Source organism: Marmota marmota, unplaced genomic scaffold, assembly GCF_001458135.2.
Source record: "Marmota marmota marmota unplaced genomic scaffold, marMar, whole genome shotgun sequence".
Lineage (NCBI taxonomy): Eukaryota > Metazoa > Chordata > Mammalia > Rodentia > Sciuridae > Marmota > Marmota marmota.
Window position 1 is genome coordinate 37159900 of NW_025999842.1, and position 18564 is coordinate 37178463.

General features: G+C 36.9%; 1 long non-coding RNA gene across 2 annotated transcripts in view; it reads left to right on the forward strand.

Annotated features, from left to right (window-relative positions):
• The first annotated feature begins 849 nt into the window (after nucleotides 1–849).
• The window catches only part of LOC125613895, a 62421-nt gene continuing 44706 nt past the window's right edge, over nucleotides 850–18564 (forward strand). Inside the window, exons 1-3 of one of the 2 annotated variants that reach the window (XR_007344476.1) lie at nucleotides 856–961; nucleotides 17206–17312; nucleotides 17982–18191. This is a non-coding gene — a long non-coding RNA (uncharacterized LOC125613895). Of the gene's footprint in view, nucleotides 962–17205; nucleotides 17313–17981; nucleotides 18192–18564 lie in introns of both variants that reach the window. The other variant, XR_007344478.1, reaches the window with a different exon arrangement.

Here is an 18564-nt window from a genome sequence, read left to right on the forward strand (position 1 = left end):
TTCCTCTGCCAGATAAATTAGTCCATCACCTTTAAATTCAAACACACAAAATCTTAGGGTATAGGCAAAATATAGTCAGGTTTGTTGCCATAGAGAGAGAGGGGAAGGGGCCACAGGGAAAATGAACCCTTCTAGGGCATGTCCATAGTGACCCAACTCCTTCAGCCATGCCTCACCTGCCTATAGTTACTACCCAATTAGTCATTCAAACTAGGATGGAATGATTAGGTTATAGCTCTTACAATCCAATCACTTCACCTCTGAACATTTATGCATTAACACAGGAGCTTTTGGGGGACACCTCATATCTAAACTATAACAAGAAAAGAACAATCTTCGTTTCTAAACCATGGGATCTGAGAAAGTGCCTAGAGACTTTTCCAGAGTTCTGATTCTGATGATCAATGCTACATTTTGAGAACTTTCAATTATCTGATGCTCAGGAAACTGCTATTTCTTTGAAAGTGGTTCATTTTTTCTTTCCAATATGAAGTTGGTATCAGAAGATCTAGTAGGTGCTGGAAATAGAAAGAGGAAAATACATGGTCTTTACCCTTAATGAGCTCACCATTTAGCAGTTGCTTTCTAGAGCTTCCCTCATGTGAATGTGGTTCATCATCTCCTACTGCCCAGGCTTAGAACTGAGCTTCGTGTGTTTTCAAAGGCTGATGAACTGTGTTCCCTTCCCCCACATTTGAATGTTGAAATCTTGACCTCCAATGTGATGGTATTTGGAGAGGGGGACTTCAGGGGATATAATTAGGTTGAGAGGAGGTCATGAGGATATGGCTGTGAAGGGGGGCTTATGCCCTTATAAAAAGAGGAAGAATCAACACCAAAGCTCACTCTCTCCACCAACTGAGGACACAGTGAGAAGGCCATTATCTGTTGGTCAGGAAGATGGCCTTCACCAGGACCCAGACATGTTGGCACCTTCATCTTGGACTTTATCTCCAGAATTGTGAGAAATATCTCTTTCTTAAACTACCCACTCTATGTATTTTTGTTGTGACAGCCCAAACTGTCTGAGATAATGGGTCTGGGAATATTTAAATTTAAAGTGGTTTAACTAATTTAGTTGATGAAAGAGGGTTTATTAAGTGATCTTTAAGTTCTTTTATGGTGTATACTGACAATAACTTTCATTTTTAAAAATCATCTTTAAATTTAAAAAATATTTGCACATATGTGTTTCACCATATTTCACATTTGTCTCTTTGATGTTAGATCATAAACTGTCAGAAGGTGAAAGCTACTTTTGCTCAATGTGTCTTTTAGAACAGTCCCTATTACATGTTTTACAAACATCTTTAGGTAGATTTAAAAAAATTAAATATAATTCACATACCACGAAATTCACTTTTTGAAAGTGCATTATGCAGTAGATTTTAGAACAAAATTATATAAGCATCCAATTCCAGAACATTCTTCCCACCAAAGAAATTCTGGTCTTGTTAGCAGTCATTTCTCATTCTCTCCAGCCCCTGAGAACCACTCATCTGCTTTCTATCTCTGGATTGGCCTATTCTGGACTTTTCATATACAGATCATACAACATGATTTCTGAGTCAGCTTCTTCTTTCACCTACTATAATATTATAAAGACTCATTCATGTTGTAGCCTGAATCAGTACCTCATTTATTTTTGTGGTTGAATAATATTCCCTTGGATGGATGTACTACTTTTTGTTTCTCCAGTCATCAGTTGATGGACATTTGGGTTTCCACCTTTGGGCTATTATGAATAATGTTGTTGTAAACATACACACATTTTTGCATGGGCATTAACTCTCATTTCTCTTAGAGTGGAATTGCTAAGTCCTATGGGAACTGTATGTTTAAGTTTTTGAGGAACTGCCAAGCTGTTTTCCAAAGTTGCTGTGCCATTTTAAATTCCCACCAGCAGTATGTGAGGGATCCACTTTTCCCACGTCTTCCCAATACTTGTTTTTGTTTGCCTTTATGGTTATAACAATCATAGTGCCTCTGCAGTGATATCTCATTATAATTTTGATTTGCATCCTAATGATAAAAGATTTGATCATTTTACATGTGCTTTTTTGTTATTTGTATATATTCTTTGGAGAAATATCTATTCAAATCCTTTGCCATTTTTTCCCACTTTTTGATATATGTTTACTCAATGTTTCAAATTATTTATACATTTTTAATTTTTCCAAAATATTTTGGATGGTGTTCATTTTCCCACTGGCCATATTTAAACTGTTCATAAAATGACTATTAACTCCACAGCTACTATAATTGAATTGTTATACTCTGTATTCAGATATAGTCCATTCAATAACCATTTATGCATTAGGTGTTTTATTGCAGGTACTGAAGAAAGGAAAAAAAAAAAGATACAGTTCATATTTCTAATAATTCTGTTCTAATCACTCTGTGGAAGTGGGAGAGATCTGATTCTGATGTTAAGAGTGATGATACCATACATACACCCAGAGTATGAGAAGTATTGTTACTTATGTAATGAGGCTTTCAGGGTGGGGCAGGTCAGATTTCCAAAGCTGGCTCAAAAATGGCTCAAGAGCAGAGAAAGGGAACTGTCTTAGGGTATTATGGTGATTAGGTGGGGGCCAGGGTGAGTGAGTGTTCACCTGTTTGGAGAGTCACATAGAGAGATTTGAATCTCCCATCAGCTACAAAGGGGACAAACCATCACATCATGGACTTGACTTTTCTTTTTTTTAAAAAAGATGTTGGGACAGAAAGGAAAAGGGTTACTTTGGGGCTTGTAAGTTTTCAGTAGTCAGACATCAAACAAAGAGTCAGACTATTACAAACCTCAGTATGGGATTAGAAAATTAGGTAAGTCAGTAACAATATTACAAGGTGATCATTGTTTACAATGCTGTGAAATCCCAGAGAAGCAAGTGCCCAACTGTCTGTGGAAGACATCATGAAGGTGACATTGACAGAAGAGAGAAGGTAAGATCTCAAAAGGCAGAGAAGGGATTGAGGATGGCAAGAAAGAGTTTTCAGGTTTAAAGATAGTACTTGGAAAATCACATACATGTGAAAGTGTAGGTATATTCTGAGAACAATCTTTAGTCCTTTTGTAAAGAGTAAGAGGCATTTGGAGATGAAGCAAAGGCCAGAAGTGGAACCTGGGTGTGGTGGTTGTTTGTGCAGAAATATGAAGGGGCCTGTAAACCATTTTAACATTAAGCATTAAGACTTTATCCCTTGGAAAATGAAAAAGCCTCAAAAATGAGGTTACATTTGCATATTAGAAACGTTATTTGGAGCCAGACACTGTGGTGCATGCCTGTAGTCCCAGCAACTAGGGAGACTGAGACAGGAGGATCACAAGTTCAAAGCCATCCGTAGCAACTTAGCAAGGCCCTAAGCAACTTAGTGAGAACCTATCTTAAAATAAAAAACTTAAGAAAAGGGCTGGTAATGTGTGGTTCAGTGATTAAGCACCCTTGAGTTCAATCCCTGGTATTAAAAAAAAAAAAAAAAAAAGGAAGTCATTTGTGTCTTCAATATTGCTGGCGAATTGGAGGGGGTGTGACCAGTAAAGCCATCAAGTTTGAACATGTGGGAAATTATTGGAATTGTCAAGGTAAACCAGGAAGACCTTAACCAAGGCCAGGGGATGTGAGGGCATATAGATGTGGGAGCCCAAGTTTGTGCATTAATTTGTGTATGAAGGCAAAGGAAAATGAGAAATTAACTCTTGGAATTTCTAACTTGGCCCACTAGGAACTGAATAGGATCACCAGATTTCTGATTTTGGTAAACAATGAACATGGTGGTACCCCTAACAGAGAAAGAAAAAAGAGGGGAATGGGAAGAAGAAATAATGAGATCTTTGAAGGATTGTTTAATTAGAGGTACCTCTGAAAATCTTTCCTGCTAGTTCTTTGCACAGAAAGTTGGAAACAGTCCATTCTGTAGCACAATGTATTTGAGCACAATGATTATAAAGACACCCTCACCCAGGTGGCTTCCTCCACAAGGGTCACCTTGAAAGGCTGTATAAATTCTGTTTTTGCTGCCAAATGCAAGTGCTTTGGAACTTGACTGTGACTCAAAGGTAACACCTCATCCTTACACATGTTCACAAACCAGGAAGCACTTGATTTCATTTTAGCTGATCCTTAAAACCATCCTGTGAAGTATACAGTAGGATTATTATCTTTTTACCTATAACTACACAAACACAGAGAGGTTGATTTTCTTCACATGGTTAGAAATGAGGACTCAAATCCTCTTTTTTTTATGATCAATTTAATTAACTAAGGATTCTAGAAACTGCAAGTTCAGCCAGCCTTGTGGATTCTGTCTCATAGTGCAGGTTTAGGCAGCAAGGGGTTGGGATAAAATGGCAGGATTGGAGTCTCCTGGAAGAAGCACTGTCAGGGACTCAGTGAAAGGAGAAGCAGGCATCAGGAGGCCTGACAGTCAACATTCTGGGTCACAGAGTGTCAAGATGAGATTAGGTGTCATCAAAGATGACTCAGATCCTAAAATGGAGGCTTTGCTCCCTGAATATTTTATGTGGTATTTTTAAGCATGGATGGTTCTGGCTTATGGTTATTAATGAAGCCAGAACCTTCACAGAGGCAGAGGAAATATGGTCTTCAGCAATCAAGGATAATTCTTATAATTTTATGTTCTGAAAAACTGGAAACAAATGTAAAACAACACAACTGGCTACACTGCTCACTAGTTAGTAAGATTATTTTAACCTTGGGTTTTCTCTGTGCAAAGTGTGAGAATTAAATGATCTACCTCATAAAATTGTTGTCAGTATTAAATTAGATAATACATACAAAAGGTAGAATAATGCTCTGTTCATATTAAGCACTCAATAATAGTTACTTTATCATTGGGGAAAATGATCTCAAGAGAATATCATCATATCCCTAAAATTGCATTTCTGGTAAGTTTATAATAAGCCAGCACAATCTTGAAATTTTAAGTATGTAAACTCAACTTAACCACAGCTATAAAAGGTAAGGAAAAAGAGGCCATAGAAATTTCTCTAACATGTTATAAATTTTTGCTGTTTTTAAAACAATATCTTTATTGGGATATAATTCACAACCCTAAAATCTAACCTTTTCAATAGTACAATTCAGTATTTTTTTTAGTACATCAGGGAATTGTGCAAGCATTACCAGTAACTGGTTTTAGAACATTTTATCACTACAAAATATATTCTGTACCCATTAGCTGTCATTCATGATCCCCTTGCTCCTTCAGCCCCTGGCAACCATTAACCTACTCTCTACAGGTTTGCCTACTTTGGACATTTGATAAAAATGATATCATATAATGTGTAGTCTTTTGTATCTCATGTTTTTTACTTAGCATATTTTCAAGATTCATCTATGTTTTAGCATGTCTCAGTCCTTCATTTCTTTTTATGGACAAGTAATATTCCATTCTATTTAATTATCCCTTCACTGGTTGATGACATTTCATTGTTTCCACCTTTTGGCTAGTATGTTGCTATCAACATTGAGCATTAAAGTGTGTGGACTCATGTTTTCCATCCTCTTTAGTATATGCCTGTGAGTAGAATTGCTGTGTCATATGGTAACCGTATTTAGCATTTTGAAGAACTTCCCAACTGATAGCAGTATTTTACTATCTCACCAATAATGCATGAGGGTTCAAAGTTCTCTATTATCTTCACCAACAATTGTCATCAGCATTTATTTTTTTAAAGCCATGCTTGTGAGTATGAAGTGGCATCTTATTGCTATTTGGGTGGTGAAATGGAAAAGTTAAAGATATATAAGCAGTATGCATGTTTCAGTTTGAGTGTCATTTCATTAATTTTTAATAGTCTTGAAATTGCATGATCCCGAAATTCAAACTCAGCAATGTCAGAAAATCTGGAGTGGCATATATACTTATTTATAAATATTTTAGTAGCATCAACATTCTAGTGCAGACCTCTAAGATATTTGTTATCAGTTGAGTGATTATTCGGTATTTAAGTGTAAATTAACCCATCAGCTGTTTCTTTGCACCTGGCTTCTTGCTAAATAGATTAGAAAGCTAAGTGGACTGAGAACAAGGCAAAGTGATTTCTCAAAAAGGCATAAAGATCTGAACTTGAGGATGAATTACCAGACTCTGCTTTGCTGAGCAAAGCGATGCAGTACTTAACAGGAAATCAGCTCTACTTATTATACTTTCTAAGTAGACTGTCACTTTTTAGTGCAACTCTTCTCTAGGAGTTAATTAGGGAGCACTGCTTCTCTTTCTGGGCAAAATTGCAATCTTTATGTAAGCACCAAAGGGGCAGCCCTCTCATACCCAGAACTTTCAGCTTTGGTGGCCAGGGAAACGGAAAATGCCTCTAAAACATGTCTTGCATAGATAGGCCTTCTAGGGAAATTCAGGTATTGCTGGCCTAGTAAGAGCATGCCTCTTTTAAAAACCTCTGCTGTTTATGTTGACACATTGATTGCTATTCACACACTATTTAGAGCGTGTATCGATGTTTGGGTCATAGAATCTTTGGAGAGGTAGCTACATTAGGAAATAAATGTAATCTGTCTTATACTTTTTCTTAGAGAAATATATCTCAAAACATCTGTTTTTGAAAATTTTTACCTTTTGCAGTTCTAGGAATGGATTCCGGGGCCTCATGTATGCTAGGCCAACACTAAGCAGCACCCCAGCCTTCTATTTTAAATCCCATCTACATTACTCACATTCAGATTGTGGGATTACATTACAGTTTTATATACAGGCTTAGATAAATCTTCAGACATCAATGTTTATAGAATCTACCCCTGTGTTAGTAACATAAGTTACTATAACAAATACTGAGAAAGTCAATTTATAAAAAGAAAAAAATGTTGTTATTTTGACTTATGGTTGTAGCAGTTTTAGTCCCTGAGTAATTCACCCTGTTACTTTGTGCCTGTGGTGGTACATCAGGGCAGGAACGTATGGTGGAGCAAATTGCTCACCTCGTGGCCAAGCATTTTTTTGAAAAGAGAAAGAGAAAGAGATTTGAATTTCATAATCCACTTCAAAGACCCAATGAACTAAGACCTAATGAGCTCCACCTCTCAAGGTTCTACCACTTCCGAATAGTGCCATGCTGGAGAACAAGCCTTTACCATGTGGACCTTGGGGGACACTAAAGCAACCTCAAATACCACTTTGCACATGCCACATACACACTTACTGTCAAATGGTATTTATGCAGCCACATATGACTAGTTAATAACATTAACATTAAAAATTATCACTTTATATTTTAAATTTAAAACGTCCTTGGATAGTCATAATTTTAGCTAATTAGCATTCAGGGCATTAAAGATGATAGTCCAAGAATTGTTTAATTCAAAGAATTTTTATCTTGCTTTTCATTTGGTTTAATTTTCTGAATTTGAATCACAACTCAAACTCCAGCAGGGTTGCTCTTACTCCAGTTCTTAGCAATTGCATAGAAGACCTTATATATCTTAACTATGCAAAGAGCTTCATAATATCAAAGTTCATCTTACAAGTTCAACAAATTTTATTGACTGGAAACACTTAATGTAAGTTTTAGAATTAGGTTATTTTGAAACTTATGATGGCATCTCTTAAATTTTTAAATCAAGGCAATAACCATCATAACTAGCCCATTGGCTTGCACTTTATGCCAGTAATTGCAATTATAATTAAAGAAGTCTACATTTATTTATAAAATGTTACCTGGGGGTGTAAAATCCTTCTCGTACACTATTAAAATGATGATGGTTTTATATGCTATTAAAATGAGTCATGCTGAAATCATTGCTTACAAGGGCTTTATCTAAATGAAATGGATATAAAAAGTAAGTCATGCCCTGGTAGTAGAGGTCTTTTTTTTTTTTTCCCCATCTGGCAAATCTAATAGTACTTGAAAAGATATTAAGTCATGAACAAACTAATAGCCCAATTAGAAGATCAAATAAACCATGTCTCTAATGGTTTATTTTATTTTATATCTTTAAAGTATTTTTGGTAACAATTATTAATTTGTATATTCCAAGCAGATACAACCTCAGAAACTACAATGTACAGTTGGCTTTAGCTTGCTTTGGACTATGTATCTTCCCAAAGTGATAAAAACTTTGCCTTGAGAAAAATGCACATGTGCATACTTAATTTTACATAAAAAATCCCAGGGATACACAGCCCCTTTGATAGGACTCCCATTTAGTTACAAACATAAAATATTTAGTGTGATTAAGCTAATCTTATGAATGTTTGAAAGTGCTTTGAAATGTATTATTTTTAAGTTTTTCTATTTTGCAGGAGTACTGAGGATTGAACTCGGGGGCACTTAACTACTGAGTCACATCCCCAGTCCTTTCTTATATATATATTTTTTAGAGACAGGGTTTCACTGAGTTGCTTAGGGCCTCACTAAATTGCTGAGGCTGGCTTTGAACTTGCGATCCCCCTGTCTCAGCCTCCTGAGCTGCTGGGATTATAGGAGTATGCCATGGTGCTCAGCATAAGTTAATCTTTATCAACAATGTTGTGGATTAATTGTCAGGCATTTTAACTCTTATACAGTCAGTTGCATCTACGAATAGTTTTCTTAAGCTTTCAGAAAAGTGTGCATACAAGTCTGGTCTGTGATTTGAGCTGGATTTATTAATCTGTCAATCAATGCAGGCAATGATTAACACTTGCTGCAAGCCCAGGAACATAAAATATTATAAACTTTTTAAAGATTGTTTTCTTACCCTCATTGAAGAGCTGGTTACAAACCTAGATGGGCACACCAATTTGCTGAACAGGGTTGGAGATCATGCATTTTCTAGCATATAAACCATATATCCACGAATTTGTGCCCACATCAGTCAGATTGCTTTTGCATTCACAAAAAAGTGGATCTAATTCCACTGTGGGTCAGTGGGTCAGATCTCTGTGAGAAGAATTTGTCAGAGTCTTTGTGCACACCAAGGAAATTTTTTAGGATCAATTAGCAAAACAGCAATTGGGAGACTTTTCTTAGTAGCACTCCAGCCACAGACTTACAGAATTTTCCTAAATATGATCTGTTGTACTTTCAGTGTAGAGTGTATATTTATTTTCTATTGCTCCATAATAAATTATCACAAATTTAATGGCTAAAGTAAGAGCCATTTATTTTATTTTTAATTTTTTTAGATATTTATTTTTTTAGCTTTAGGTGGACACAATATCTTTATTTTATTTTTATTTGGTGCTGAGGATCGAACACAGTGCTTCACGTATGCCAGGCGAGCGCGCTACTACTTGAGTCACATCCCCAGGCCCGTAACAGCCCTTTATTAACTCACAGTTCTGTAGGTCAGAAATCTGGGCATGATGTGGTGAGGCTCTCTCTTCTTGGTCTCACAAGACAGAAATCATGCTGTTTGGGCTGTGATTCTTGTCTGAAGCTTGGAGCCATCCAGGCTTATTCAGGTAGTGGGCAGGATCTCATTCCTTTTGGTTGTAGGACTGCCATTGCCACTTTCTTACTGGTAGGGTTGTTCTCAGTGCCTAGAGGCTGCCCACTGTTTCCTGCTGTGTGACAAGTCAGCAATGGAGAGTGTCCCTTGCATCCAGTTTGTCTCATGCTTTGAATCTATCTTTCCAGGGAAATCTCAGTCCCTTTAAGAGCTCATCTGACTTTGTAAGGCCCAATGAGCATAATCTCCCTCTCTTAAGGGAGACTTTAATATTGAAACCTAAATTACTCCTGCAAAATCCCTTTACAGCAGCACCTTGTTCAGTGTTTGAAAAACTGGGAAAAGGTGTATGCACACTGGTGGAGATGGGCATTGAGAGGGATCCGTGGGCCTAGGATCTGGCAGGGGATACAAGTTGTCTGCTCTTTAGAAAAAGATATCAGAACACATGCAAGCTATGAGAGGGCATATTCTGTGTATTTGTCATTGGTATTTAACCTCATAGAAAGGGACTTAGCCCAAGGTATAGAAAATCTGCTTCTGTCACTAAGTAACCATGTGATCTTGGCCAGATTAGTTTACTTCTCTGAGTCTGGAGCTGCAGGGGTCCAATAGATCAGGAATTCTGAGCCAGGAGGAAGAATTAGAGGAAAACAGTTACTATAAGTCATCTTGCAGTTTTTGTAAACCAAGCTTTGCTCCTTCCTTCTCAAGATGTTATAACAGAGTTGGGAGGTGGGAAAGAAAGGATAATGTGCAGTGTAGAATTGCTCCTCAGGGCATCACTGCTCCTTTCACTCATTCAACACACATTCATTGACCACCTACTTTGGGCCAAACTCTGTGCCAGGCACTAGGATTTCTGGAGTGGATAAAGAAAATAGGCTCTTTGCTTCCCTTCCAGCTTTGGAAGCAGAGGCAAGTGAGTGTAAGAGGATGAAGATTACTGAGTGGGGACCATAAAGTGTGGCGGGAGCTGAGTACAAGGACCTCCTTGAGGAAGTGATGCTTGAGTAGGTAAAGAGGCTGGGAAAGGGATGAAGTGGGTGTGAGAAGGAAGACACTGTTTCAGGCAGAGGAAATACATTTATGAAGAGGTGGAAACTTAAATGACTGAGGCACATTTGAGGAGCTATAATTAGCCATTTTGACCCGAATTGGTACATGTTTCATAGCCAGCCTTACAAATTATGCTAATGAGTTTAGATTTTTTTATTCTAAGCACAATGGGAAAATATTGAAAAGTTTTAAATTTGAGTGACTTAAAGAGATTGGCCCGTTGAAAATAGCACCCTATGGGGACTGAGGATGTAGCTCAGTGGTAGAGCACTTGTTAGCATGCATGGGGTCCTGGGCTTAAACCCCAGGACTGAAAAATAATCATCCTGGCTGTAGTTTGAAAAAAATAGTACAGAAGGTGGCTGCATTAGAGTCAGTGAGACCATTCCTAAAGGCCAGGCCCAAGATGTCAATGGGAATGGAGAAAAGAAGGCAGATTTGAAGGAGACATGGAGAGTCAAATCATCTGCACAGTAGTATACAGTTACAGGAGGTACAGGACTGAATGTCCTTTAATTTATAGTTTTCCCTTTATGCAATGCCCACAGCTATTCAAGGTATGCCTTCTCCTTTCACAAGCTCTTTGAGGTTGTACAACAAGATAGAAAATCTTCTATAACTTGCTAGAATTTACTTATTCCATTGGGATAGAACATTCCCACTGGGAATATGTACACAAGAAAAGATCTGGATTTTAGGGTCTTGTTTTCTTATCTGCTCAATGAGGGAGCTGTACTGGAAACATCAAAGACTGATTCTGCAGCTGACCTCCCTGAACCTCTGGAAGCTAATCAGAAGCACTGTGTTCATACTAGTTTCTCCCTACTCTGGCTCAAGTTATTGCAGGAATAGAAGAGTCTGCACTGACCCCTGAATGCAGCACACATTTGGATAAAATCCACCCCATACAGAAGAACTTTTGCACTCCTCCAGGCCCAGGAGTAATGCAAGGTTAATGGAGACAGTCATGCCTGTAAATTTGGCTTCATAACTTGATGTCTCTGGAATTCACCCAATGAGTTCACATGGCAAGCTTATCTAACTTGAATACAAGGGTGTATTCAATGAGATTCAATTTCCCTTTAATTTCCCCCTCTTTTAGTGGAAGATGCATTGAGTAGAATGAATGACATGAATATAACATAAAATGTATTGTGTTCTAAAACTTGATTTTGCTCTGTCCTCAGAAATCACAGACAAAATCCTAGTGGAGCTCTGGGCCTGGGAAGAGATACCTGAATGCAATCTTCAGAGGAAAATCTGCCTGTGGCTCACATTGCCAACCCAGGCTCCTTCCCATCAGCAAAACCAATTGTGAAGCAGATATGGTGCTGCTTTCCCAGTATTAGAGGGCCCATACCCAGTACAAAAAAAAAATACTATGCGATTTTGCTAGGATGCACTTTTCTGTTTTCAGAATGCATCTCATAATTGTTTTTCACAATTATGGTTATTCATACCCATAATTGTATAACTTTCAGAAAGTGCATTTTATTTTAGTCCACTAGAGGGCACCATAAGGATTAGGCATTGTAGCCAACAAGATTCAACCTTAATGTTGTCAGTAATAGACAAATTCCTGGGGATTCTCAAACCAGGCTGATTGCCAAAAGCACTGAAGGAGTATTTATTTTTTTATTTTTAACTTATTTTCATTAAAAATAGATTTTTAAGGGCAATTTTATGTTTGTAGAAAAACTGAACTGAGGGAGAGTTTTAAAAATATGTTATGTAAGGCTGGGGATGTACTAGGTGGTAGAACGCTTGCCTATCACATGCGAGGTCCTGAATTTGATCTCCAGTGCTAAGAAAAAAAAGTCAGTATATAGATGTCCAGCCCCTGATCTTGATCCAGATTCACAACATCAGAATATTTCGGGTTGAGGCTGAGGAATTTCCATTGTAAGCATTGATGATAACTCTTGCCTTTGGCAAGATCCACTGAACTATATAAACTTATATCCCAACAAAGGCAGAAATACACTGAATGTTTTTAAGCATATACAGCAGTATGTAAAAACAGAGGCTTACAAGGATTTAAACATTAAAGAAAAGAGATGGAATACTTAGAGATTGTCAATATTTGGAATATGAATCATCATTTTTTTCAATTAAACCACTTCAACTGTTAAATAGAATTCATGTGCTTTATTTAGAGCCAGAAGAAAATCAGAAGACTATCATTAAAGGAGGACTTCCCATTCTAGAAATAAAATTTTAGGGACTCCCTACATCAGAAAACAGTGTACTATTTCTGAAATAAGCATTTCATGAAAGACTGATAGATTCCTGGGGATCTTCTGCAGGGAACAGAGATAAATGCCCTCAATCCATTGCCATCAGACACAGATGTTTCCATAGTATCAAATACATCTGGCAAACTGGCCCAAAGTCAAGAACTAGAATTATAGGAAGAAAAAAAGCTACATGGATTGTCATAGGGGAGAATTTAATAATTCTATCCCTGTAAAAAGCAGTTTTAAATAAAAGGAAGGCAACCTTATTGATTTACAGGAAAGTCTGTTTGATAATCTAAATTATATGAAAGAAAAAAACTAGCAATCTAATTTAGGAAACACCAAACTGCCTCCCCTTATAAATACTGCTGCACTGTGGAAATTTATACATTTATTTGTTTAAACAAATATCACATTACCAGAATCCTAACAATATGAGCAGGTTTTTGTAACAGGTCTCTGAAACCCTAGTTTTAATATCATATAAAAATTCAGAACAATGCTCTGCTCTCCCAAGGTCCACTTGAATTGGGTATTTGCCACAATCTCATGCCCAGAATTTTATTTTTTGATGTCAGTGTATTTCCTAAATCAAAGGTGGAAGGGATTGCCTCCAGAACTTGCCCCATCTAAAGATATAAAGATTCTGAGCTAGTCAGACTTGAAACTTTTTTTCTAAATTATTGTTTTACAGTCATTAAATAAAACAACAATTTAAAAAAATGTTTCAAGGCTCAGTAAGCCCAACAGATCCTGATAAGTGTGGAAACAAGATTCCTCTCTCTTAGCTTTTGCCTGAGGAACCTGGGTAGACTGGTTGCAATCAGAAGTCTTCATATTCTTTCTTCAGAAGTTTGTTTACTTGTATGGAGGCCCATTAGGCATCTTATAACATAATCTACCTTATTATAAAAGACTATCCTCTGTTGTGCTTTGTGCTACAGATACATTTTAATACGGGAGCCAGGTATGGTGGTGCATGCCTGCAATCCTAGTGACTTGGTGGTCTGAGGCAGGAGGATGGCAAGTTCCAAGCCAGCTATAGCATTTTAGTGAGGCCCTTGGTGAGACCCTGTCTCAAAATAAAAAGGGGGTGGGGTCTGGGGATGTGACGCAGTGGGTAAGCACTCCTGGGTTCAATCCCATCTGCTGTAAATAATAATAATAAGAATAATAAATTATAAGAGAACAGTAGAGAATTGGAAGATGAGACAAGGGGCAACGACAGTTTTAGGTGTAGAAGATAAAGACTCTTTATCTTCAAACTAACATTTGGCAAGGAGGACTTATGAGGGAGAAAAATAACCTATAGTCAAATCTTCCAAGTAAAGCATGCAAATGAATAAACTTTCATTTCCAGCTAACTCTTGACTCTATGTCTTTTGCAGCATAATCATGCTTTTTCTTTTTCTTTTTTCTTCTTGTGGTACTGGGGATTGAACCCAGCGAGGATCTATCATTGAGCTACCCTGGCCCTTTTAGTTTATTTATTTATTTTTTAAATATCAAGATGGAGTCTCACTAAGATGTCCAGCTTGGCCTTGAGCTTGCCATATCATCCCATAGCCTCCCAAGTCACAGGCCTCCCAAGTCTGGCTCATGTCTCATTTTGAGAATAAAAATTAAAAATTTTGTTCCCCCCATAAAAACATTATTTATTTATTTCTCCTTTGAAATAACAAATGCCAAATTCTCTATAGGATTTAATGACACTGAGTATCAAAATAAATATTATTGCTCTCATAATAAAGAATAATTTTACATTGTTAGCCAGCCTCTAATAACTGCAGAATCAGTTCTTGTCCTTTGCCTTATCCCTTCTGCTAAGAATTTTGGTCCTATCAGCTTGTGGTTGCAAAAACAGTACAATTTGCAATGTTAGTTGGCAGCAAACTCTGTCACTCCTACTGGGCTGGCTTGGCTAAAGGACAAGAGCTATTGTTTCAGGTTCTGATGCAGCTCCAACCCCATGAGATCACTACAATTGTCTTCTGGTGCTACAACAGCTGCGCGGATCCGGGTCTCAGTAATTCCCGCACATCAGGTCTATATTTTTGAAGAAAAAGTTAATTAATATTGTAAATACCGCTTTTCATTTATTTGCAAATTTCTCTTATTTACTCAATCTCTTGTTATCTTATACCGCTAGCCACTCCACACTTCTGCCTTGTCTCACTAACCTGTGAGAGACATCTCTAATAGGTCACAACTCATTTCTCTTTTGAGTGGGGAGAGTCCTCTAATCCTCTACAACATAATGATCCAAGTAGTTGCTACTGCGTTGGATGGTGGCACTTGGGATGACATCTATTTATTACTCTGGCTTTAAGTTGTTCTTTCAGGAACATTAGATTCAATTACTGGTCACATTTCCCTTGGTGCTGACGAGCTTAGAGAATGGGTTGAACTGGGACCCAGATGTTCACAGAATGCTGCTTTCATTTTAATCAACACTTAGACTTGAAAATATCAGAGGACAAAGAGCCAATGAGGCCATAAAGACAGGATTTGGTCATAAACATTACTGGTCTGGGACTTCTCAATGAGTTGAAGAACTGAGTCATAGTAATTCTTGTTTGATTTTACTTGTTTACACCCATTTGCGGATATTATGTCTAACCAATTAATGATAATTTCATCAGAGGTTTGAGAATTATTAAATTCTCAGGAGGAAGCACATATTCAGAAGATAAAAATTGGCAAAGAAAAATTGGCACGTAAATAAGCTCTACTAATTGGTTGTTGCCAACTGCATTCCGCAGCTCAGTCCCTACGCAGGCTTTTCCAAATGAGTTTTATTTTTTCTAGATTGGTTTACTAGTTTATTATGAATGATCTTAACTGATTAAAAATATCAGACAATTTATATTTCCACTTTTGGAAGTATGGTAGATTAGTCATCTGGAATGGTTTTCCTATTTGAAACGCTGAAATATTGGGCAAGTTGTTTTTAAACTTTTATTTTTTTAATGTACTGGTCCTCTAACAGGAAAGTAAGGTTGCAGACTTTCCACACTGAGATGAAAGAAGAATTCTGGAAGTAAGCAGGTTCAAACTTGTCTGCTCTAAAGGTTCCTGTTAAACCTCAGAGACCCAGGACCCCTTTAGCTTCATGCATGGAATATGGTGCCAGGAAGCAAAGCCCAGGGCCTGCCCTAAATACAAATCCAACAGAGGCATGCACATCCAATGAGACCCCAAAAGGCTACTCCTTGGTCTCAGAGTGATAAGAAAAAGCCCAGCACAGAGTAGGCAATGAGAAATCTTGTCTGTCTTGACCATGACACCAAGTGAAAGGACAAAGTTCAATTTTGTTGAGACTTCATGGTGCAATGCTGGGTTCATATGGGCAAGCATTCTGAATCTGTGCTGCCCATGTGGTCAGAAAACCTTCAGGTGCTGAATATAATTTAAAGTGGCCCCAGGTTGGTAATGCTCTGGATGACTGGCAAAAACAACAGGCTTTAAGCAAATAAAAATGGAGAAAGTCTCCATTACATGATTCCTGTGAAAGAAAACTCTGAAGTTTCTATATAACATAGGAGAAGGTAAAATTGTCCCAATCAGAAGGTCTGAGATGCAAGAAGGAATGGCAAGATTTAGCAAGACTATTGCTAAATCTGTGGATAAATGTAAATGTATATTGTATAAAATAATAATATTTTACTTGTGGGAGAAAAGCAAGGTAAAACTGAAATATTAGACAACAATGGCTTGTACAGGGGGGAGGTGTGAATAGTTAAACATTTTCTAAGATTTTTTTTAAAGAGAGAGAGACAGAGAGATAATTTTTTAGTATTTATTTTTAGTTTTCGGTGGACACAACATCTTTATTTGTATGTGGTGCTGAGGATCGAATCCAGTGCCGCACGCATGCCAGGCGAGCTCGCTACCGCTTGAGCCACATCCCCAGCCCCTAAGGTTTTTTATATTATTTAGGATGGAAATAAAATATTGATTAAATGTAGTTTTAAAGTATGTATGTGAAACTAGCTTTAGTTGCCATTAAAAGGCTAGATATAGTATAACTTGCAAATAAATAAATAATGAAAACATAATGGGAAAAACAAAACAGAAAAGCCTTAGTCAATATAAATGAAGGCAAGAGAGCTGAGGAAAAAAGATAAAAAAGAAATAGAAAGGAATATAGATAGAAAGTATATGCTACAGTTCTAGAGATAAATCCACATACAACAGTAACCACAATAACTTGAGTTAAAGAGAAATTTTTTCAAATGAAATAAAATACTGCCACATGCTTTCTATGAGAGACATAGCTAAACATAAAAGCACAAAGATTGAAAATCAAAGGATTAGAAAAATAACACAGGGCTGGGGATGTGGCTCAAGTGGTAGCGCGCTTGCCTGGCATGCTCTCCTGGCATGCGTGCGGCCCGGGGTTCGATCCTCAGCACCACATACAAACAAAGATGTTGTGTCTGCCAAAAACTAAAAAATAAATATGAAAATTCTCTCTCTCTCTCTTTAAAAAAAAAAAGAAAAATAACACAAACTACATCTAAAGAAAACCTAGAGGATATATTGGTCAAAAGGTATAAAGTTTTCATCAAAATGAATAAATTCTGGGGATCTATAATACAGCATGGTGAGTGTAGTTAATAATAATATATGTTTGAAATTTGCTAAGAAAATAGATCTTAAATACTTTCACCCCAAAAATATTTAAGTGAGAGAAGTGATGTGTGAATTATCTTGATGTAATCATTTGGAAATGTATACATATATCAAAACATCACATTGTGCATCATAAATATTTATATATACACATGCAAGTAATTTTAATTTGTCAATTACAGTTTAATAAATCTGGGAGAAAAAGATGTGAATAAAAATTAGTTTATGCTCCCCTCAAAGGAAAACTGGTTAAATTAATATTAAGCAATATATAGTTTATGGGTTAAATATGAAATTACTTCATGATGAAAAAGTTAAATTTGGATGATTGGACTCAAAATTAAGTGATGGTTTTGGGAGGTGGGACTTTTGAGAGGGGATTAGATTCTGAAGACAGAGTTATCCTGAATGGGGTGAGGGCATTTATGAAATAAGCCCAAGAGGCTCCCTTGCCCCTCCTACTGTGTGATGACACATGGAGAAGATGCCATCTGTGAACCAGAAAGTGGGCCTTCTTTAGACACAAATCCCCTGGTGATATTTGTTGTTGTTTCTCTGTCTAGAATTCTAAAATTGTAACGATTTACTCAAAGCATAACCAAAATGCTTAAAACTTTTTCTCTTCCTTCTTTTTCTTTAGAAGCAAAGAACTCTGACAATCAGTCATGATACCTTGACAGCAAAAGGAGATGAGCTAAATAAGCAGCTCAAAGAGTAGTGTTTAAAAGCCTTCAAGCTTAAGAAACAATTATATTCTGTGACATTTTTTGAAAGAAGATTAGAAGAGGTAATCTCCCAAAGAGTTTTCTGCCGATGCTTTGATTTGGATTTCCAGCCTCCAGAAGTACAAGTAAAGTTTTTCTGTTATTTACTACTTCATTGCATGGTATTTTGTTATAGCAGACTGAACAGACTAAGACAATGATATAACAAATCAAAACTTGCATATACTTAATGACATCGCAAAATATAGAGAGCAAAACTGGGCATTACTTCAAATGTACATTGATAAATCCACAAGCATAATGGGAGATATTAAATATCTATCATAGTGAATGACAGATAAAGCAGACAAAATATCTATAAGGATAGAGAAGATTTAAAGAACAAAATTGGTAAACTCAATCCTCCAAATTAGAGTCTACACATTCTTTTGAAGTATATATGATGTTTCGAAACTGACATTGTCATAACCAGAGCTTTTTTTTTTTTTTTTTTTTTTA